Raw genomic sequence first — 25,002 nt, forward strand, 5'->3', positions numbered from 1 at the left:
GGTTAAAAATAAACTACCAGTAAATCATGAAGGAAAGAAAGTAGAAATAATATGTAAATAAATCTTCTGGTCTACTACAAGAAATAAATTAGAAATTATTTTTTAATACGAACAGCAACAATTTAAAATTTTATATTTGGATTGTTTTAAAGTTTTTTTTTTTTTTTTTGTTTAAACTGAACATAGTATAAATAAGTACATAAGGTAAGGCTGTTAAGGAAAGATCTGATTTATTACTGCAGTGAAATGTTACAGTAGTGTACATAGAACGTTTGCTTGCTGAGATGGTGTCTGTAACTGGCTGTTGCTGTGTACTAAAGTGAAAAGTGTAAATCGTGGAAGGGTCGGTCGGTACGGTTCGTGGTGTTGACGCCATCTTTTCTAACTTGGCTTCAATGTTTTTTTTCTCCTTTTTTTAGCGCACTGACCATCCATCGTCTATCTCGCTCCATTCTGTCACTTTGACTGGATTTTTTTCCTCTCCCCGTAGCCTCTCTTTTACCGTATGTATTTGACCTGTTGCTTCTTTACAACTGGCTTTTTTATCTTCCCTTCACCTTCAAATTTTCCTCTTTGTGACTGAGTTTTTCTTTTTCTTCTTCAATCTGTTATAAAAAAAAACCCTCGTAAAGTTTGAATATGAGAAATAAATATAAACGTCAATAAAATAAAATTAAACTTATTTCACCGTAATCTTTAAAAAACACTGACAAGGTCATCATTTATTTATTTTTTTATTTGAGCATACACGTGTTCATAGTTAACTGAAAATAGTAAAATTTATGTAATTCATAAATTTTTTATGAGAGAAACAAACGTATAATCCGTCTAAGTTTAGATCATCCCTAATCCTCCAAACAGAGGGAATTTTTCGTCAAATTTTTTTTATGAAGGGTTTTTTTTCCATAAATCTGTTGATTTGTTCAACGCACTTCTTACTTCTTTATATAATCTGCAACAATTTAAACCTTTACATATCTCTTATAAAGTTTAAACCCCAATTACTTAATTTCATATATTTTTAGATTAATTTTTTGTTTTTTATTCTTATCATTTTCATTTCCTTACAGAACCAAATTTACTAACGCTATTAGTACTAAACCCTAATACTATACTGTATTATAATTGTTATTATTATTTTATCCATTATAATTATTAATTATATTATTGTATAGTCTCGCGTGTTATTGGTCGAACAAAAGATATTGAAAAATGGCACACATTAAAATTCTTAAAAATGCAATTTATTTACTCTTAAGTAACTTATTATGTACAAAAAAAGTAAACTATATGTCACAAATACGATTCTGATTTTACTACAACTTTGAATAAGTAGCAAAAATTAACAAGTGATTATGAGATGAGACACAATTACAAAATCAATAATTAACTGTATATGAGGATTTAATATTTACAAAAGGAAGGTATTATATAATTTTATCAACGAATATTGTCAGTTAGTCCTTGTTCACATCGAACAGCTTCTTTTACTCAACTCCATAAAAGAACAATGTCCCAAAATGGAATACTGAATACTCTAATGATGCACTTTACTCTCAACTGTTACCGCTAACATTCTTTATATGTTGTTGCACACCGTACAATTGTTTGGAACGGAAGACAAGGATATTTTTTATCATTAGCTATTTAATTCATGTAACTCCTTTATTTTTAAATTTCAAAACTCTTTTTGTTTTTAACTTTTAAAATGTCTATCCCATTATGAAGAAAATTAGCTATTTACTTTAAAATCAGAGTCATGTTATCTTCATTACCGAGATTTTGTAAATATTATATTAAAATTCAGTTGAATGCGAGGAGGGACGAAGTGATTAAAACTTTTTAACGTGAACCAAACACAAGAAGGCCTAACGGACAATTGTACAGATAGACAATACGCCAATACGATAGAAGTTAGTTATCGCGCCTAAAGCTTTCAATTAATATACTTGTATTAGAACAAAATAAAACAAGTCGGCAGAGAATGCGCCTTCACCGGATAAGTTATGAAACTCTGGCTGTTGAGGTCTACGTTCTTTTCAGAGTACTACTTAGGAGGAAAGTTAGCTCAAACTCAAATTTTCATTCATATTCAAAAGTCACCGTACAAAATCTCATAAAAATTGGTTAATCCAAAATCTAAGGATAACAAGAAAATTAAAAAAAAATTGTTAACCTTGTCATCCTCTTATCCTGAAATGTTGCTTCATTACTAAAAGTTAACCGTGGTATGAACCTTAATCTTCCATATTAAGAGCATATCACAGAAATCTTGTTTCCTTTTGTAAAAACAGTCTAAAAAGGAAGCGTTGTCTTAACACACGCTAAACAATTATATTAAGATCGCAAGTTCTTGGCTAACGTGACGAGTGAACTTTTTCGGAATTCGCTGAAAATCCTCTTGAATTCGTATATCTTTCTCTGAAGTTCGTGTCTGCCCTGGACTCTTTCTCTTATACAAAGATCCCGTGTTTATAAGTTTAAGTAAAAGAATTTGAATTGTTCAAAATATTTATACCAACGAGGAATGTTCTTCTCCGATGATGGATCGATCCTGATGTGTTGTCGTAACGAATACTGAACCGTTATTTTTTTACGGACTTTGTCTAGCTAAATTGTAGAACATAAAACATCTTCTGTTGCATAGTCGCTATATTGTTTACGACTGAGATTAGCTAACGTTTGAGCGCTAGTATTGTAATCTGGGTGCCGGTATTTGAAACTTTAGGACACGCACTTTCAAATGGTACAAATTTGACTGATGATTCAGAATGCACAGGTGTATAGTTTTGAAACGGTTCATTTTTTTGATATACGTTGTACACTATAACTATATCACAGGGAAAAAATAACTTCAGAAATGATAAAGTAATTTGCACATAATTTAAAATTTTATTTGCGCGAGGAGAAAAATATTAGAAAAATTATATATTTCCCGGAGTTTTTTTTTTAACTATATAGATTACAATTTTTAATTTTGCCTCTGCTTGCTTCATTTGTAATTAAGCTAATGAATCTCTCACATGGTGACCAATTCGAAATCGGATAACATTTAAATCGTACTTAATCTCTTTTTATAATCAATTTGAAATCACGGAATACATTAAACGTATTAAAAAAAAAATGTTTTATACGTTAACCTAAATACTTTGTAAAAATAAGCATTTTTATTAAAACTTCAAAAAAGGATAAATTGCATATTAAAATACGATAAAATATCAATTTTGTCCTTCAAGCACGATAACTGAATATAATAAAATCGTTAAAAATTAGTCATGCAATTTCTCCCTTCCAAAATCGTCCAAAATTTCTCCTTAAGCATTCAACAAAATTACATACTAAGAGTACAATTCAGTTATTAATTTAATTGATTTATGTATGTATATTTGGTTGATGTTAAATACATTTTATAATTTTAATAAATACTGTCTAGATCCAAAATAATTACGATTATTTTATTTGTTATATGAAGTATTTAAATTTTACGGGCTTGTGTTTAGATAAAAGTAAAATTAAAAGATGATTAAAGCGCGAGGCGAATAAAAATGAAAAAGTTTTTGCTTAAAATGAATCTTTCTTGTCCGACGATACGTTGGTTAAATGATAAAAATTAAAATCATACAAATCTATAACCCATTTTCTCATTTTTAATTTTTTTCTAGAATTTAAAAGTTGGGGTAGCCCAGACAGTACCAGCCATTTCATCACTTTCTGCTTCAGAAAAAAATCCTATACACTACATAATTACAAAGAATATTCAGTTTAGATATTTTAAAAATGTCGTAAATAGAATGTACAAAATTTTTAAAATAGGAGTACATGTTATAAACGATTTTTCTAGTATGCTTTCAATTACCTGGACTCTTTACAGCAGACAAGTTGTTTAACACTTTCAAAAAAAAAATCTAAAAGGAATAGAATTTAAAACAATAGAGAAAAAACCAAAATCAAATTATTGAAAAGCAATCGATAAACTTTGTAATGTAACTGAACCGAATACACACTAATTTTCTTCTATGTTTTTGAGTTTTTGATACATCCAACCATTTAAACGTTTAATGCAAATTAAATAAAATTTTACTGTTATTTTTGTTAACAGATATGCATATTTTGTTTAGATATTTAACAACTATTTATGCAACAAGTAGTTTGGATAATAAAGAAAAAGAGGTAGGAAAATAAGTTAAATTGTTAAATTTATTGGGTTGAATTTCTAAAATTCTGACCAGATAATGGTGAAACTACGCAAAAGCAAACATTATGGATAAATGATAACAAATGCATTTTAGATAAAATTATTATTGTTTAGGCTGCTATTCTGGTCTGCAAATATTAAAAGAAAATTACATTCCATTGTTTTAATTTTGTTATTATGTAACTGATTATAAATGAAATATATAATCTGAAATATAATAAATGAAATTTATAAAAAAAAATTTTTTTACAAAATTTGTTTTTAACAACTTTTTTGTAACAGTTGTGACAAGTTGTACAACAGTCGTTAAAATTTGTTTGTAAAGTTATGAATTTAAAAAATTAATATTAATACGTATTTAAAAATTATAAAAACATATATATACCTTAATTATGCAATATCTGGAGATGATTTCGTATTCTCCCCTGTATCCCCCAACCCTGATATTTTGAATTCAAAAATTTAATAGCATCAATGCCCTTACTATAGAAATATTAGCCAAGTTTGCTGAAAATATCAGTCAAGTAGTTCTGGAGATATAAGGCGATTTACACGCCCACATCCATACGCGTACGTACACACATTTTGTCGCGGAAATTTCGATGACTTTTTCGATTTTCTGGGGTCCTTAGGGGTTCGTCAAGATTTGGTGAAAACCGGATATATCCGATTTTAACCAATCATCATATTTTCCCTTCTTTATAGGTATATAGCTTCGCTGAGGCTGCTATATAGACGGGAAAGTAAAAATGTAATTGGTTTATGACAAAACGAATTTTATATACTTAGAATGTTTAATAAAGTGTGGGAATCCTTAAAACTTATAACAGTTAAACAAATAAAGTTAAAATTTAGGAGGTACGTAGAAACCTAAAACTACTTACCTATCTACTTTCCTTTTTACCTAGAAACTATCTAAAATATTTGGTATAAAACTACATCCCAGGCAACCAGGAGCTTCCATGGGAACAATTAAAAATTTTAAATGGAAAAAAAATAGGATTGTGACACACCATTTTAAAGTCCACCGAACAATAATCTAACCAAAGACACTGTAGGCTACGATAAGCCTATCAAAATTTAGGCAATTTAATGATTTTTACTGCTTGTTTCGAAATTTATCCACATTACAGTTAACATAGTAAACTTTATCAAATATTCCTGTCTTAAAAACAATTTATTTTTCGGTGCAAGACTACTCGACGGGGTCTACTATAGGCCATTTTTGAAACTAGTAAAAAATATTAAAGACAACCATTTCAGGATATAGCTGAGATTAACATTGATTGGGATATGGTTATTCCACACCGATATATTTTAGATAGTTTCTAGGTTAGAGCATTTGCTAAATTTCATCTTTCTTTGTTTAACTCTTGGAAAGTTAATTAAGGGTTGCCATACTTCATTAACATTCTGTAAATGTGAATTAAATTCCTACTTATAACAAAATAAAATTCTAAGTTAATTTTTAATCGAATTTAAAATAGAAAAACAACGTTACAAAATGGGTAATAATATTTGAAAGTACGAGGTTAAAAATTTAGAATTTAAAAATTAATCTGTTGAAATGTTGAAGTTTCAGTTTAATTTAAATTATGTACTGTGAACAGGCTATAATTTTGGAGGAAAAAATATGGCTTAACGCTAATTATTTAAATAATTACCAGCAGAATTTAAAAGGCAAAAAGAAAGAGGAAAGGGACGATTGGTGATGAAGCAGCAATGGTAGATTTTAATGCCTCTTTTTTGAAAGGTTTGTTATTTTTATCTTTCAGTGACTTAATCTCGCATAATGAGTGCAGCAATGATATAATTTAAAGGGATTTTATAACATTAATTTTCTACAAATGAGTCATTGTTAAGGTTGGGCAAAATTTATAAGCAGGTAAAATAAATCATAATATAAAATCAATTTTTATAAATTTCTACTTTTTAAAATAATAAAATAATTTTTATAATTAAAATTGCGGATATCACGCATTTTTTGATTTACTACAGTTACCAGGCGATAGACGTTGAAGAGTGACTGGATACGCAAACTCGAGTCCTATTCTTGGTTCGTATGTCAAACGAGGAATGTTAATTATACTCAAAGTAATATTCTAGGAAATAGAGCGTTAGAATACGTCAAATTATTGACGGGACGCGGACCTTCCCGCTCCAGCCTGCCGGGCTTCAAACGCCCTGGTCGGCGGACTCAGCAGCAGGAGCCGGCTCAGCGTGGGATCGCTCGGGGAGAACCGCCTTGACCGCACCAGCGAACGACGATCGATGCCGACCCGACGTGCGGGGCTCTGGGGGTCACCACTGCCACGCTGTAGAGGAGACCCAACTGCCGCTCAGGGGAAGCCCGATCTGACTTCAATGGACGAGCCGCAACTCCCCGACTACAGCCAAGTGGACTTCGTCGGAGCAGCTTCTGGACCTAACAGTTCTTCTCAGAGCTAAAGCAAAAAACCGCCTTTTTCAGGGCTACCACAAGGTTTTAAATTACGAGCCGTCAAAGCTAATCGACGACAAAAACAGCCATTCTCAGGGATACTGCAAGGTTATAAAGTGCCACGTCCCGTCGAAGCCATTTGGCGACAATATATTAATATTTTTTATATCGATAAATACATTTTTATATATTTAGGATTGTTTTATTTTAATTTCAACGCATAAATCGAAAAAATTGAGCAACGTTGTTGTCAAATTTTTCATATTTAAATAGGTTACCACCTACAGTTAAAAAGTACAATCAAAAACTAAAACGAAGAAATTGGATTTTAACGTAATCTATAAATTTAAATAACCTTTATAATTCTAAAAAAATTTAAGATATCGTCAGTCTTATAACTTAAAAAAGCTTAGTAGTATTGTTTAAACCACCAAAACCTACAGATTACGTTGTTATTAGTTTGATATTGCTCTTCAATTACAATACCAACTGATTTCAAACCTATTTTCTTTTATATATTCATTTTATTTACAAAAAAAAAGAAGAAATTAGTGAAAATTTACCAGTTTTATCTTATCAGTTTGAATATTTCGAAATTTAAAACATAAAAATCATTAATGTAATTGTTTTATCCAGATTTTGAAATTTTGTATTTAGTTAATTAAATAACAATAAATTTTATTATAAAACAATATCTACTAACTTCATTATAATCAATTAATGGAGCCAGTTGATACAAGAGTGACTTGTACAACAAGAGAAATAATGATATTACTCCTATAATGATAAACGGTGTGAAGTTATTGTAATCGATGATTAAAATTATCGACTGTAAAGATAATAACATCATAATATCATCGGCAGTAAATGATGTTGCTGATTCAACTGATGTGAAGGTTTGACGAGCAATTAAAAACTAATTCTTCCCATACTACTCAGGTATTGGGGAATATTTTGAACCCATCGATATAAAAGAGAATACGATCGTAAATCTTTCTGAGATGACTAGAAATAATTTGATTGCCATATCATCAAATTATTTATTTATACCTTATAACTTTTATTTTTCATTTTATTGAACAAATTTTTTTCTTTTTATTAAAATTATTATTCTCACAGCTAATGATCAGTGGCACGATGCAGCAGTTAGTGATGATGGTACATCATCCATTATTTTAAAGTGTTAGCGAGATATTTCTTTTTCTCAAATGGATATTTAATCTTAGCTTGAATTACAGTCCTTTTCCTGATGTCTAGAAGATAGAAGTTTTCATAGCTGCAAGGAATTGGCGATCTTCATAACGATGTAAATTATAAACCCATATAAGCGATTAGTTATTCGTAATATTCCAATCATTTGTCTGTATTTGTACGCTTCAATTTTTCATTTATTGTATCTTCCCTAATGATTTTATGCCAAGGTGTTCCGCTACTGCGGAACATCTGCTCTGTGCGTTCTATTAATTGAGATATCTTCATATTGTTCCAATTTTCTGATAAATTTTTTTTGGACTAGGAACTATGCAATCAAAAATATCTTCCAACTTTTCTTCTATCAGGATAGATGATCTTCGGGTGCGTCTTTGATAAATCCGGTTAGTCGAAAATTATTGTGTAAGTTTCGTACAGCGATGCGATCTGGAACATTGATGTCTGGGAAATCATTGAAGAAACATTTTCTTCACGTATTTTAAGTACTCAATACTACAAAATACATTTTCAAAAAAAAAAATAATACCAGTGTTAAAACAATTATCACATACTGAAAATAAAATTGAGAAACTCATGCTCAACTTATGAATTAAAGAAAGGTTGGAGTTAAACAAAATCCTGATGCTTTTGTTTAGGTATCAAAAGATATCTTTTTGATTGTTCTAAGAAGCCCGGGTAACCAACCGGGCTGGTGTAGTGGTTAACTCGTCATCGTAAATCAGCTGATTTCGAAGTCGAGAGTTCTAAGGTTCAAATCCTAGTACAGGCAGTTATTTTTAAACGGATTTGAATACTAGATCGTGGATACCGGTGTTCTTTGGTGGCTGGGTTTCAATTAATCACAAATCTCAGGAATGGTCGACCTGAGCCTACAAGACTACATTTAATTTACATTCATGCATTCATTCTCATTCATCCTCTGAAATAATACCTTACGGTGGTTTCGGAGGCTAAACTTAAAAAAGAGATAAAGAGAAGTCCGGGTGTCTGCTCTGTTAGTTTGAGATGTTTCGCTCCACACTTTCCAACAGGAGTGATTGTAGTAAGAGTAATAATAGTAACTATGATTGTTGCAGCAACCGATTAAATTGACACTTTCAGCAAAAATTTGAAAAAAATTAAGAAAATATGATCATTGATAGTTTCTGTGCTGCTACCTTTGCATTTTTGATAGAAGCTTATATTATAGGCTGATCCCGGACCTCTATAGGTCGCTGAACCGTAAGCAGAGGGAATTGGGAAACAAGTCAACCCAGTTCCTTACCAGTCACGGGTATTTCAAAGCATACCTGTGCGCGCGGACGTTGAGACCCTCAGCGGAATGCGATTATTGCGGGGAGGAGATACCGCTGAATAAACTATGTTCATGTGCGGTCGCTTTCTAAATCATAGGGAAGCATGCTGAAAGGAATTCTTCGTGCTTTTCCCAGATAACATCAGGGGGATTATGCTGTGGACCGATTGGATGTTGGCACACGATGTCCACGATGTTGTTGAAAATGACGTAAGAAGTGCTACCTATGCTTTTTATCAACTCTAAGAACCCTTATGCTTTTATCGCTTATGCTTTTTATTGCGGGAGACTCCCGCGATAAAAAACATAGGGCCTGCAATGTGAGCGTTAAGTGACACAAGACTTTTAGGATGCTAAGATAATAAGACGGTCAGGCATCCCATGTTGTAGATAGGAGAGGTTTTTAGTGATTGGACTCACAGGGTAGAGTCCAATACTTCCATTGGGTTTGAGACCACACGTGCCTGTATTATAAGTATTTTGTTTCTTTGTACTTACAGTTTTTGTTTCTTTTTAACATTAAATAAATCAACAGTTGTCAATCGTACAAATACAATTTATGATAATAATTACTATAATCTTTTCTGCTAAGATCACTATAATTTCTACGATGAGTACTGCTTACCTTTCTTAGCTTCATTCTTTTATTATATGTTGACACGTTTCGAAACCACTCCATTGCCAAAACTTATTGTATTCCCTTTTTGTACTAACTTATTTACTTATAAATAAGTTAATAACTTATCCGAATCGCGTCAACACATAGTAAAAGAATGAAGTTAAAAAAAAAACAGTACTCAACATGAAAATCTAATTATTTATGTCGCATTAAGTTGTCTCAAGTTCAAGTTTTATGTTTTTGTTCATAAAATAAATAGCATAGTAAACAGTGACGTAGTCAATTATTGTGAAAAATAATACGATTAATACCGTTGTAATATATAAAGATTCACTACCCATTCATTTTCTATTAGGTCCCACTCGTGTAGGTGTAGACGGATAATTGTAAAAATGTGTGAGAAGACCGTAAAAAAAAAAAACAAAAAAAAAACATTTATTCCTTGGCGTAGTAGTTTCAGATTTTTTAACAATTATAAATACCGATAATTCTGCACAAATTTTAGCATACGTAAAAATGAAAGTGAAGTTTGATATTGCTCTAACATTCAAATAAAAACTATGTAAATATAATAAAAAAAATATTGCATTATTAGGGAAATAAATCTAATAAAAATAAAACTTGTTAATATTTTATAAACCTCCTCTGAAGAGGCTAGGCCTAGTAGCCAATTATACGGTGTGAAATTAATGCCGAGTGGAATTTTCACGTTATAGCATTTCAGTCTTTCATTCCGAATGTTATAATTGGTATATTGCCTCTCGAAATTGGAATCTGTAGTCCGTATATAGAATTATCAGTCCATAATAATTTATTAAAAGTGAGAATTCATAAAATATATGACTTGTAGGTGAATATTATAGATTTGTTATGAATTTTTCTTAAATTTAAATTCAAACTTAAATATTGTGAGTACTTTCATATTTTAATTTTATTTTTTAATTAGGTATTTTTTTATTCTAAAAAATGTTTTCACTAGAATCTTATTTCTTTTATTCTATTCATGAAACTAGTTTCAATGCCTGAATTGTTTGCTAAATATTTAAACGCAAATTGTATTTACGAGGATTATTCACTAATTAAAAAAAATAATTGCAGAAAAATGATTGTTTGTTCAATGGCGATGAAACTAAAGCTAATTTTCAACATTATCCCTGGGTGCATTTGGGAGACTTTTCTCATCTTTTTGTGAGCTTACTCATAAAGGTTGCAAAGAATTGTTCAGCTTATTGACTGAGCCTTTCTAGTCCTTTTCATTGTTGCTGAACTTGGTGTCCCGTAAGAACTCTTAGAAAACCAAACAAAAAAATCTGATGGTTCGAAATCGTGTCTATAAGGTGGATGTGGCAAGCTGTCGATCCTGCTCTTGAATAGCTTCCCGTGACTTCTGAGCGGAATGGGGTTATAATGCAGAAGAATCACGTCTTTTGAGAGAGAACCAGGACATTAATTAATACCAGCGCAGAGGGTTTCTGTTGATTTAAAGAGTGTTAGTGTGACTTTAAAAAATCCATGAATGTATTCATTTCTGATCTTATTCGACCTGTTAACTGCTCCGGCTTATCTCAACAGATGCATCTACTTTGAATGCGATTTTTGTTCATCAGATTTTCATATCGCCTGATATTTCAGTTCATAGAAAATAACTGATCTCACTGTTCGTTTATTTATGTATTTCCCTTAACTCAAATAGATAATCTTAAATCCCAGGTTACTGTGGAGTAACATGGAAGTTAAGATAATAACAACAGACTGTTTGAAATGGTGATCTTTGTTTGGATAAAGATCAACATTTCAAACAATCTGTTGTTACTATTTTGATATTTTACTCCTTTTGATATTTTATGTTAAGGTTATTTATTATAGTCACAGTACATTCAATGTGAGGGGGTTGGCTATTGTTGTGAGCTGAACTCGAGAAATTTGTACATTATTCACTGTTTTTTTTTTTTTACTCACCTTAAATCCTTTTTGTTCCAGCACATCACACCAAGCGGTCAGATTGTTTTATATTTGAATAGAAACTGCTATAAGAACTATACATCAACATGTAATAATATCCATGGGGCCGGTTTTTGGAAATCTTCAAACATTTTTATAAAAATTAAAAAAAAAGGTTTTATTATTTCACAGCAAGTGAAAATTTTACATGGTTTGTTTCATTACACATGATTTTATTAAATATTTTTGCCAATTGTAACTAAATAACGTCCATAAATTTAGCGTACTAAAAACAACAAAACCTTTTACAACAAAAAGCTTCAGAATCCTGAACATTTTTAGCTGTTTGTTGGCTTTTGATTTTCTAACACAGCTCTAATCTAAATGCTTTCCTTTTTTTATCTCCAAAGATTCAGAAAATCTATTATAGGTGTAATATCGCTTTTATTTAAATACAGGGTTATCATATAAGAATGGTGCGGTTTCGTAATTCATAGGAAGATTGTAGGGAAATTTCTAGATGTTATATTGGTATCCCTGAAAGCCTCCAACCCAAAAGTTTGTTTATCAGCAGTTGTAATCACAATGTCAGTTCTTGTATTGTTGTTGCGGTGAATTTGGTGAGTTCCGGTTCTCGGATAAAGACAAAACAAAGTGTGTTTTATTGATGGCTGAATTAAAATCCGTAATTTTAGTTCAACGTGCGTTTCGACGTGAATTTGGAAGAGATCCACCACACAAAAATAACATAAAACGTTGGTTCAAACAATTCGAAGTAACTGGATCGGTTAAGAAACAGAAATCAACCGACAGACCAAGTGTACCAGACGAAACGGTCTAACTAATTAGACAATCGGCAATTAGAAGTCCTAGGAAGTCCATCCCCCGTCGAAGCGTCGAATTAGGTATTCCAAAATCAACAGTTCACAAAGTTTTACATAAAAACTGAAATTAAACGCTTACAAAATCCAGATACTGCAGGAATTGAAACCTGATGATGGTGTGAAACGTTACAATTTCGCTGTTGAAATGTTGGACAGAATAAGTGAAAACGAATCATTTTTAGATGATATAATTTTTACAGACGAAGCTACATTCCACGTGAATGGATGTGTTAACAGACACAATTCACGAAAATGGGGCTCTGAAAACCCATACGAATTATTGAGAAACAACGCGATTCGCCTAAAGTTAATGTTTGGTGTGGTGTGATAAAAAATCGTGTAATAGGACCTTTCTTCTTTGCTGAAAAAACAATTAATGGAGTTGCGTATCTTGACATGTTAACCAATTATTGCTTTCCTCAGCCGGATGAACTCGAAAACATTCATCAACTTCATTTCCAACAAGATGGTGCTCCCCCCGCACTTCAATGCATTGGTCACGGATGCTTTGAACGAAAAATTTGGAGATCGATGGATAGGCCGGCAAGGACCCATACTTTGGCCTCCAAGGAGTCCAGACCTGACATCTTGCGATTTTTTCTTGTGGGGGTACATCAAAAGCGTTTTTATACGCAAAAAATTCGCGACCTTAACCACTTAAAACACAGGATTAATGAAGCAATGACAACCATTAACGAAGAAATGTTAACCAATGTTTGGAGAGAAGTTGAGTATCGTTTGGACATTTGTCGAGCGACTAAGGGCGCACATATTGAAATTTATTAATTATGTAAAAAAATGTTTGAAACGACAAATTTGAAAAATAAAAAACATAAACTGTAAGTAATTCTGTTTTAATTTAAACCATTCAAAACAACCCTTTTGTTTAACCACAAGTGATAAAATTAAAAATTTGTATAAAACCCATTAAGATTTTGAAGTAACATATCTATTGCAGCGCCCCCCAGGCAGCTTATAACCGTAAAACTAGTCTAAAACCCTGCTCTCAGATGATACTTATGTAATGCAAAGATCGCATCGAAATTGGTCCAGTAATTTTTGTGGAAAATGGTTACAAATAGACACACAACCTCTTACCCCAAACGTATATGCCGTCTCCGTTCCATCGTGGGTAAAAACAGTAATGAACTGTTAAAAAAAGATAAGCAACATCTTGCAAATAGCCTCATGTCCCTTCTATTTACCGTATAGAGTGAACGCGTTGGTTTTCAAAATAAAAATATGAGCAAACAAACCAACCCACCATGCTTCTTTTTTTTTAGAAAGAAGGTATAATAAAATAGCATCTTAGAAGAAAATAAAACATAAATTCAATTTTCGGCGTTAAATGGTCATTTTAAAAATTTTTCATTGAAAAAAAAAAAATAGATTACAGATATTATTTTTAAAAAATTGTCTTTTCTTTAAAAAAACCATTACATTTCTAAATGTTGCAATAGTACTAACAAAAAATGAACTGGAGTTATCGGAAATTCTATGGCGATAGAGAGACAGAAGGCAAATCTTTATTTAACAGCACACTGAAAAAATATTTTAGTATGAATTTTAATAGTTGGGCGAGTTCAATGTTGTTTGGTATAAAATTTAGCGGCATTTCCCTAGAGTAGAATATTTTCTATGAAACAGGAAAGTTACGATAAAGAACAATTCAAGATGTCAAATAGACAATGACGAAAAAAAGTATAATAACTCGAATGAGAAAAATATACTTTTGCTTTGTCTCTTTAAACCAAAAATATATGAATTAAGAGTTTATTAAAAAGGAAAATAAATGAAATTATTATACGTAATATATATTAAATTTAAGAATATAAAGGAAATAAATCAAAGACTATAAAATTTCTTTCTTTCTCTTTATTCCTCTTTCAAATCTTTTATACGTATTTGATCTTTCTATTTTATGCGCACGAATATGTGCGTGCGTTTTTTTAGCGTCTATTTATTTGCTCTAGTATTGACAAGAAAGAAGGATTTATAAAAGTTCAATGTTTTCCTGTTCGGTAAGATGGTTGATTTCTTGGGATTAGAAGTGGAGTCGATGCGGTGGCGAGGAAGGTTAAAGAACCAGAAAGGGGGAGTGTAGTAAAAGAGATTGGAAGAAGTGGCTGCCAAGTAAAAGTTGCAATTTGTTATGTTTGTTATACACTTTGTATTCAGTCCTAGTTTTAGTTTCTAAAACTACACTCATTCACTCTTTTCGTACCGTGTGTTCTGTTCACTGCTGTACAAGTTTTAATTAGCGTGTTTCTGTTCACTTAGTCAAGTTTTCTTTGGACGCAGTTCGTTTACTGCAACACTCATTATCGATATTTATTTTTCTTGTTGTTTTTTTTCATCGGTTATTTTTACTTTTTAATTCTTTTTACCCTTTTACATTTATCTTTTTATGTATGTATTTTTAAACTTATTTTTTTGGTTTTTTAGTGAGCTAATAACACCTTACACACACTGAGTATTAAAACAGAGCACGACAACCCTTAAATAAGTTTTTAACAATTAAGAAAAAAAATAGCAAATGCTCTACATTAAAATGACCTATTTTTCGTATGAGACCATCAAACCTCCCAAGCCTCACATGGGTTGAATTAATCAAACGTTTTTAAATGGAATGGACAGGGTTGTGACATACCATTTTGAAGGGTATAAAAAACAAAAATTTTGACTTTTAAAAGCTTCGAATTAGGATAACTCTAACCAAAATGGCCACCATTTTGGTTAGGGTTCTTACAACCCGTAGGTTATAACGTCAACAAATTTTCTTTTCAAAGCATTTCAAAATGATATATTTCAACTCTATCCAATTACATTTAAAAACTTCGAATTAGCCCTATCGGCTTGGAGTGTGGTGGTTTCGTATTCGGGTTAGGAAAATTTGTCAAATTTCACCTTCCTATTATTAATTTTTATAAAATTATTACAAGTTCCCATACATTTCTAACACTACGTACATTTTAATATTGTGTAATTATTATTATTAAATACGAGTACATAATAATTAATAATATAATAATTATTATCTTTACTACAATTAATTATTACTGGATAATTATTATTAAATACTGTTATAGGTTGTCATAGTCAAGGATGTCATACGCAGAACAAGATGTCTATTAATCGCAGAACCTGGATAACATTCCCCTGCTGCTGGGTCTTTCTAATTATCGGTCGGGTATTTAATTTTTAGTGGCGGCTATTATTGTTTTATTTTAAGATGGATGAAGTTGAGGATTGTATTCCAATGCTTTATAGATCGGGTTTGGAAGTGATTTTATTTGGGTTGTTCCTTAGGAGTTTAGCAAAGTATTTGCATCCTTCTCCTGACGTGATTACCCTTAAATCCGTTCATTAAAGGCCTTTCGTTGCTAGTGCCTTTTTGGCCAAGTAGGAATGCACTTACTAGACCAAAATCAAAGTGTATCATTTACTCGCGCATCGGTAAATGAATACACTACGCAACAGTTTTGTATGACTGAATTCGGCGTATCTCCTAATACTTCTACGAACTGGTATAATTATCTCCGAGACGTTTGTAATTAACATTTACTAGAATACCCGCACAAAACTGGCGGCTCGGAGAAAACTATCAAAATTTACGAAAGCTGTTTTTCACGTCGAAAATACAATGTCGGTCGAATACTTCCTCAGTAGTGGGTGTTTGTAGGAATATGTCATTCTAGATGAAACAATTACAGCCTGTATTTTACTGGATACAAAAATAATTCCTGACTGTTGGAAGAGCGTATAACGACACTCCAGATTTTCAAAGTTTGCAATACGTACACGAAACCGTGAACCATTCTATAAATTGATTTAGATAAGGGTGCTCATTCCTACTGAATCTATCTAGAATCACGTAAAACACAGAAACAAATAAAAATTTGATACCATAGAGATTTTATTGATTCCTGGATGAGCAAATATTTGACGACGTCTCGTAGGAGGAAGATTAATTCAATAAAATATGGTTAATTAAAAATATTCTGGTCTCCAGAATGCACCATTGTGTGAGATCAGATTAAATTCGGTTAGATTAGTCGACCCACCGGGGTAGTCTAGTGATGAACGCGTCTTCCCAAATCAGCTGATTTGTAAGTCGACAGTTCCAGCGTTCAAGTCCTAGTAAAGTCAGTTATTTTTACACGGGTTTGAATACTAGATCGTGGATACCGGTGTTCTTTGGTGGTTGTGTTTCAATTAACCACACATCTCAGGAATGGTCGAACTGAAACTGTACAAGACTACACTTCATTTACACTCATACATATCATCCTCTGAAGTATTATCTGAACGGTAATTACCGGAGGCTAAACACAAAAAAAGAAAGGTTAGGTTAGTCAAGAGTTCCAGCGTTCAAGTCCTAGTAAAGGCAAGTTTTATTCAGATTTGAATACTAGATCGTGGATACCGGTGTTCTTTGGTGGTTGGGCTTCAATTAACCACACATCTCAGGAATGGTCGAACTGAGACTGTACAAGACTACACTTCAGTTACACTCATACATATCATCCTCTGAAGTATTATCTGAACGGTAATTACCGGAGGCTAAACACAAAAAAAGAAAGGTTAGGTTAGTCAAGAGTTCCAGCGTTCAAGTCCTAGTAAAGGCAAGTTTTATTCAGATTTGAATACTAGATCGTGGATACCGGTGTTCTTTGGTGGTTGGGCTTCAATTAACCACACATCTCAGGAATGGTCGAACTGAGACTGTACAAGACTACACTTCAGTTACACTCATACATATCATCCTCATCATCCTCTGAAGTAATACCTGAACGGCAATTCCCGAAGGCTAAACAGGAAAAGAAAGAAAAGGTTAGGTTAGTGAATCTTCGGTATGTATAATGATATTAAAAATGAATGATTATTGTGGTAGTAAAATGTTTGAAAATACGGTCCTATGCTATAAAAAATTAGATTTTTATGAATTCCAGCCTTATTTGATGCAGCCTTACTGAAAATTAGCAAGGCTTCAGCTTATGGATCTATTTATTAATTTATTAAATTTTTTTATCTAATCTTATTTATAAATTCAAAATTTTAATATTTATAACTAGTGAATGTGATATTTATAACTAGAGAACCTGATATTAATTTAAATATTTATTAATGAGTAACACTGTAGGTATTAAGAACATTATAAAGTGACAAGACGCCGATGTTTATATAAGTCTTAATTAAATTTGTTGATAACTGTGAATGCATTTAATTATTATATCTTAGAAAATCTCTCCTTCATCGTCGGTTTAGCCATCTTACCGGATTTTCGTGGAATGAGGAGTAGGAAAAACGACTAAAATAGGAGGAGGAATCTAACTTGTCTCACAAATCGTTGGTTTAATATGAAGTAAATATCATTAAATATACTTAACTTAGCATATACGTAGATATCGTAAATTATTTTGTTTTAGACCTCTTTTGCAAGTTATTTACCGTACAATTTATATTTATTATTAAGGTTTTATTAACAATAAATTATTTGATTTAAACTAAGTCCTGACCATTCTATCAAAACTATATCTGTATACATATAGATTACCTGCTGCTATACATAAAATTGGGGCCTTCATCTCTTCTATAATTATTTAACATCATATATTGTGAAAAGTACAAAAAAACTTTTAACTTTTATCAAAATGCAATTTAAAAATGAATAAATATGTATTCCTTATATAATAAATTTTGCATAATAATAGTTTATTGGTGTGTTATTTATATTCGGAGAAGTAGTATTGGTTATATTTTTATTCTCCATGCTATGGCATTTATTTTAACAACTGTTTGGAAAGAATATTTTACAAATACCATCTTGTTCCTATTTTAGTAATAATTATTTTCTAATATTATACATATATTCTTATTCACCTTATCAAAACGAATGTATTAATTTAAAAAAATAATAAACATTCATAAGTGAAATAGGAATTACCTAAAAAAAAATCCGATAATCAAAAAACCGTTGGAACGAAAAATTCCCGAATTTGGTGAGAATAAGGAGAAAAGATTCGTTTTATTTTGTCAAACGTAGAAATAAACAGTTGATAGAATAAGTACGCTTATTCTACTGAAGTATCAACAGTTTACTTACTGGTAAATATTGATTTATCGAACCATAAATTAAATTATAAATATTGATTTATTAAAACCAATACTTGAAAAAAAAAACAAATAAATATTTTACAATTTTACTGTTTGAATAAAAAATGTCTACAAAAAAAGTTTGGTTAAGGTTATATTGAAAAATTTATATGCTTTATTTAGGACTAATTAAATATTTGTTCAAGTGCTTAGAAACTCAAGTGTTCGAAAGAGCACTCAAAACGATTACATCATCCAATATTTAATGGTTTATTAACAAAGAGTTACGTACACCGTGTGTGAATTATTCAATGGATTCAGATCTGTGTTTAGTACTTTATTACTGTATTATTATTATGTTTTATTATTTTTACTATTTCACCAGCTATAATTAGCAATGTATATTATTTCGTATATATTTTGCGCATGTTTTGACCTATATTTATAATAAACCTGATAAAATTATTAATTTTCGTAATATAATAATAAAAAAATATACCTTGGTAAACATAAAATATAACTGCCACAGAACCTAGACGACTTGTACTGTACATCCTGTTAAATTATTTTAAAAAAATCTATAGCTCCTCTGTGAATAATAATATTTCTGGTACATTTGCGCCGGCGCGACGAAAAAAGCTTTACCCGCTCAGTGATATTTCAGTATAAACCTTCAAGGTAGCCGGACTGAGTTGTAATTTAGCGATAAAAGTTCATTCGTTAACTGAATTACATTCCAAAATTTATAATTTTTTTTTTATAAATTAAGAAAAACAGGAAATTTATAAAAATTTTGAAGAAAGAGAATATACAACGAGGAAACAAATTATGGATACAATAAGAGTAGATAAAATAAACAAATCTTTTATTTTTTTGAAAAAAGATAAACAATAATAAACTGATCTAGAAAAGCAGAAAAGGATTTAAAAAATTTAATATATCAAAAAGTAGAATTCTGAACAGATAAACTTTCAGAAAAGGGATAGATCAATCTGAATTTTCAAAAGAGCAAAAGATAAAGTAAAATCACAAATGGAGTGATGAAATGAAAAGAAAAATAAGTGAAAGAATGAAGAGTTTTAGAAAAAGAAAGAAGTCTGAGCTATTTAAAAGTGATCATTAGACATGTAAACGTGATTAATTTTATATAAATAACAATTACATATAACTAATGAAATCATCTGATTCGTGCATGAATGTAATTTAGAGTCCAGAACCGACAAAAAATAAAATTAGCTTTTGCCTCTCTTGTTTTGTGAGGTATTGAATAAAACCAAACACAATCAGGAAGTATCTTAACTATCTAAGGGAAATTAGATTACATGGAATAATTTACTTGCTAATTGAGAAAATAAAAATCTGAGTAATGAAACAATACATTTTCAAGAAATCATAATTATTTACAAAAGACATCTGTAATAATTTCATTTATTACATACATTTCTTTAACTTCCAATGGTTCAACCGTGTCCTCTAATCTTGCAACCTTAATTAAATTCATTTCCCGACGTCATGCAATGGTGAAATTTTATACAACGACGTAAGTCGGCTGATACAATATTCCATTGTTAATTTCATACATTACTATATTTTACATACACACGCGCGCACGCGCGCACATATATATACATGAATATATTTATATATAAGGGGAACATCTAGAGGAAGGTAGCAAACCGATAAGATGTAGCTATCGATTCGATTGACTTTGATTGTCATTGAGTATGAGAAGATCAGGCAGGTGGATACTGAATTGAATAGATCAGGTAGATTCAATATATTAGATCGTGGATGCCGGTGTTCATTGGTGGTTGGGTTTCAATTAACCACACATCTTAGGAATGGTCGACCTGAGACTGTACAAGACTACACTTCATTTACATTCATACATATCATCCACATTCATCCTCTGAATTAATACCTTACGGGTGGTTCCGAAGACTAAACAGGAAAAAGAGAGATTAGGTGGCTGTTGAAGCAGATTTTATTATAATTAGTGTAAATTTACCTTCTAAAATTTATGTGCGCTAATAATCTGATTTTGTTATAAATAACTGGTATCATTTATAATAATGAAAACTAATTCTCCAAATTATAATATAGAATAAAACTGCATATAAATATTTTTTGTTGTTTGTTACAGAATTAAAACAACTAAAAGTAAAAACTTACTTGTCAGTTTAAATATTTGTACAATTAAAAAAATAATTAGTGATAAAATTAACACTTTACGAAGTGATTTTATAATTTATTACTTTCATTTGCTTTCCTAATATGTATATTGCAATGTATTCAATTAGTGAACAAACCACACCACGGCCCAATGAGATGAGGATGATATGTAAATGAGATGTAGTCTTGTACAGACTCAGGCCGACCATTCCTAAGACGTATGGTGAGAACTCTAACCACCAAGAAAACTGGTTATCAATTATCTAGTATTCGAATCCGTATAAAAACAATTGGCTTATACTAAGATTCGAACCTCAGAAACTTCGACTTAGGAAATCAACTGTTAAACAATTGATTTGCGACGACGAATTAATTACTAAACCAGCCCAGTGAGCTATTTATTTTATAACTTAACGATAATTTAATTTGTTCAAATAACTCAGTTCCGTAAAGGAAATAAAAAATGGAATAATATAATTCCTCAGAGATTATTTTAAAAGACTTGTCGAATGACACCGAATCTTGGCAAGCATGTAGGAAAGGAAAAAAAATACCAGAAACCAAAAATATGTAGAGAAACCGCGTCAAAAATACCAGGAAAAGAAAGCAAATGAAGATAAACCAAATGAGCAAGATTAGATATTCATAACCTATGAGCTATTGAAACACCAGAACAACGTAAGTTCGACTGGCACTTCGACGCCAGTGCAAATCGCAATATCATGCAACATAGACATTTTAAGACCGCGAAGCTCGCTTGGAAAATCAACAGCAGCGCATTTAGAATGTAGGGAACTAGGAGATGCCGTGATTACAAGAAATTAGTTTAGAGCATAGTCGTCAACGACGTCATGAATTGTATGCTGAAATTACAACATTCGAGATAACAATCAGCACGTTTTGTGACAGCATCTGTGAAATTTGTACAAAAAGATGCTATCCTATCCAGGTTCAAAATTTCGATTTGTAGCAACAAAATCATAAAATAATGAAAAAAAAAATTAAAAGGTTATTCATGTTTAATGCATATGTTTGTACATATATGCATACGGATATAAAACATATGTACACATATTAGTTTTATATATATTTATATACATACAACTAGTATAAAATGTTATAACAATTTCATTTAATTGTGATAAAAAAGTAGAAAATAAGAAATGGAAAAAAAATTAAATACGTTTTTCAAAAAAAATAAAATAAAAACAATTCGTACTAAAAAGTAATAAAACGTAAAAAATAATTTTATTTTCAAGAAAATCCTTTTTAAATTTTATTTTTTAATCCTCAAAACATAATTTGTTAAATAATGTCATTAAAATAACTTTAAAAAATCTAAAATCCAAAATCAAAATTTAAAAAAAATCTAAAACGGCTTTTTTAAATTTCGATTTTAATTTATTTAAAATCAATTAACTAAATATCTTAATCATTAAAAAGCCCTCTTATTCTGTTTTTTTTTCAACAGAATAATTTTGATTATTATTTTACAAGGAGTTTATTTGATCATAAAGATACAAGTAGGGTTTAAAATGATTGACTTGAAAAAACTTCTTGGCGTTTTGAATAAACTTAAGCCAAAAGTTTTGGTTTTTTTTGTTAGGGAGAATTATGAAACATGAAAATGCGCAAAAACCTCGACATGCAAAATTTGATCTGATTACCATACTTTCCGTTATACAAGATGGACTGTGTAATTGTATACTGTAACTATGTAGCTGAGAAGTATAAATTTGAATAATGAGATAATACATTTTCAAGAAGTCATGTTTGCTTAAAATTTATTGTATCGTGTTTTTATATTGACTGATATCTAAATATGTATTTGCTTTAAGCGCTTTATCTCTAAGAAATAATAATAAGAACACATATCATTATTTCTATAAATATATTTTACAATTAATTATAAGCTATTTTATTCATAAATATTGACTTAAACAAACAACAAACCCCTAAATTATGATAAATTGTAAATCTAATCTTTTCATTGCAACATCAAATTTACTTACAATAGAATGTTTTTCTTACGTCAAATAATATAGCATTGGATATCTGAATTGTTTTAAGTCGATAGCTGATACTTTTACGCATTTCCACGTCATTAATAAAAGAAATAAAATAACACTAATATGAAAACAAAAAACACATTGGAGAAAGTATGATTTCCTCCATTTTTAAATAGTAGTTTAAATAAAAAATAATGTTTATTAATATTACTTAATAGAGAGATAAATATTCATTTTTTGCCCTTTATAGTTGATAATACTAATTTAAGTCATTATAAACATTACTGAATTTCTGGTACAAATATTATGTAAATTTAGGGTGTTTAAAAAAAAAGAGAATCCTTAAATAATTTCTTAAGAGTTAAACATAGAAAACTTACATTTAGAAAATGTTCCTACCTCAAAACGATTTATGTTATGAGTACATTACACCCCAAACAACCAGGAACCTCTATAGAAAGGGATTACTCGAAATTTTTCAACGGAAAGGGTAGGTTTGTGATATATCATTTTAAATGCATTAAAAAACCAATAAAATTAACTTATTAAACGTCAGACGACAACAAGCCTAATCGAAATGGCAACCATTTAATGTTTTTCACATCTAGTTCAAAAAGTGTACTTCTTAAATAACTATTCAAAACATAAGCTTTAGCAAAAGCTAAAGCAACCTATTTTTTCGGTCTAAATTATTTTTAGAATAATTTTTTTGCAGTTTAACATCTCTTCGGAGACCTACACAATTTGCATTCAGTCGGACTATAAAATAAAAGATTAATGAAAAAAAAAATTAACTTTTTTCGTAAATCGTAAAAAAGTTTCTCATTTATTGGCTAAAGTAGGTCACATATTTAAAAAATTTACAAGATTTTATTTTTCAAGTCATTCAGGTTCAGCAGAGATGGGATATTGTATATTTAGTAATTTTAGTATTTTTAGTAATAACTAAAAATGTCGATAAACAGTCATAAAATTCTGAAATTTCACACAGTCACTCAGGCATTCAAAATGTAACCGTAGGGATCTTCAGCAATTAACACTCTAATTTCTAAAATAAACTTTTTTTTCTGTTGAGCCTCCGGGAATCATCGACACGTATTACTTCAGAGGATGAATGAGGATGACATGTATGAGTGTAAGTGAAGTGTAGTCTTGTGCAGTCTCAGGTCGACCATTTTTGAGATGTGTGGTTATTGAAACCCAACCATTAAAGAACAACGGTATTCTCGATCTAGTATTCAAATCCGTATAGAAGTAACTGCCTTTACTAGAATTTGAACGTTGGAACTCTCGACTTCAAAATCAGCTGATTTACGAAGACACGTTCACCACTAGACCAACCCGGTGGGTTTCTGAAATAAAGATTTCTTTCTTTTTTTTTACTTCAGAGAATGAAATGGATGACAATATAGCGTATGAAAATGCCATGCCTGACTGGGATTCGAACCCGGCCCCTCCTGATGAAAGGCCGAGTTGCTACCAATCGCGCCAAGGAGGCCGGCTTCTAAAATAAATCTTTCTTTTTCCTGTTTAGCCTCCGGTAATTACCGGAAAGTGCACCCACGTCGATATAAGGACATAAGTTCCCTTCTCCCGCTGGCTGACCATCTATCCTACTCTTCAGCCTCATTCCCGGATATGATGCTCCTTACCATCTCGGAGACCTCGTCTCTCTTTTCAGCGGATTTGAGCATGACGCCAGCAATACTGTTGGCGTCAAGATGGCCCGTCACCGCTCTATACAGCGTGCTCTCGAATCAATCCACATTTCTTTCTTTTTCCTATTTAGCCTCCGGTAACTACCGTTTAGATAATTCTTCAGAGGATGAATGAGGATGATATGTATGAAGTGTAATCTTGTACAATCTCAGTTCGACCATTCCTGAGATGTGTGGTTAATTGAAATCCAATCATCGAAGAACACTGGTATCCATGATCTAGTATTCAAATCCGTGTAAAAATAACTGACTTTACTAGGACTTGAACGCTGGAACTCTCGACTTCCAAATCAGCTGATTTGGGAAGACACGTTCACCACTAGACCAACCCTGTGGGTTTATAAAATAAACATATATTACCCTAACTTAATATTTCTATTGATTTTAATAATTTTAATCAAAATGTATAAACTATATTGTTT

At 30.9% G+C, this 25,002-nt stretch overlaps 1 long non-coding RNA gene across 2 annotated transcripts in view; it reads right to left on the reverse strand.

Moving 5' to 3' along the window:
• The window catches only part of LOC142326810 (uncharacterized), a 311,674-nt gene that overhangs the window by 24,191 nt on the left and 262,481 nt on the right, over positions 1–25,002 (reverse strand). Inside the window, exon 5 of one of the 2 annotated variants that reach the window (XR_012756867.1) lies at positions 228–605. The exons of the other annotated variant lie outside the window; for it this stretch is intronic. This is a non-coding gene — a long non-coding RNA (uncharacterized LOC142326810). Of the gene's footprint in view, positions 1–227; positions 606–25,002 lie in introns of those variants that run through there. 2 annotated transcript variants of the gene reach the window in all.

The sequence above is a fragment of the Lycorma delicatula genome, chromosome 6, assembly GCF_047948215.1.
Source record: "Lycorma delicatula isolate Av1 chromosome 6, ASM4794821v1, whole genome shotgun sequence".
NCBI classification, from domain to species: Eukaryota; Metazoa; Arthropoda; class Insecta; order Hemiptera; family Fulgoridae; genus Lycorma; species Lycorma delicatula.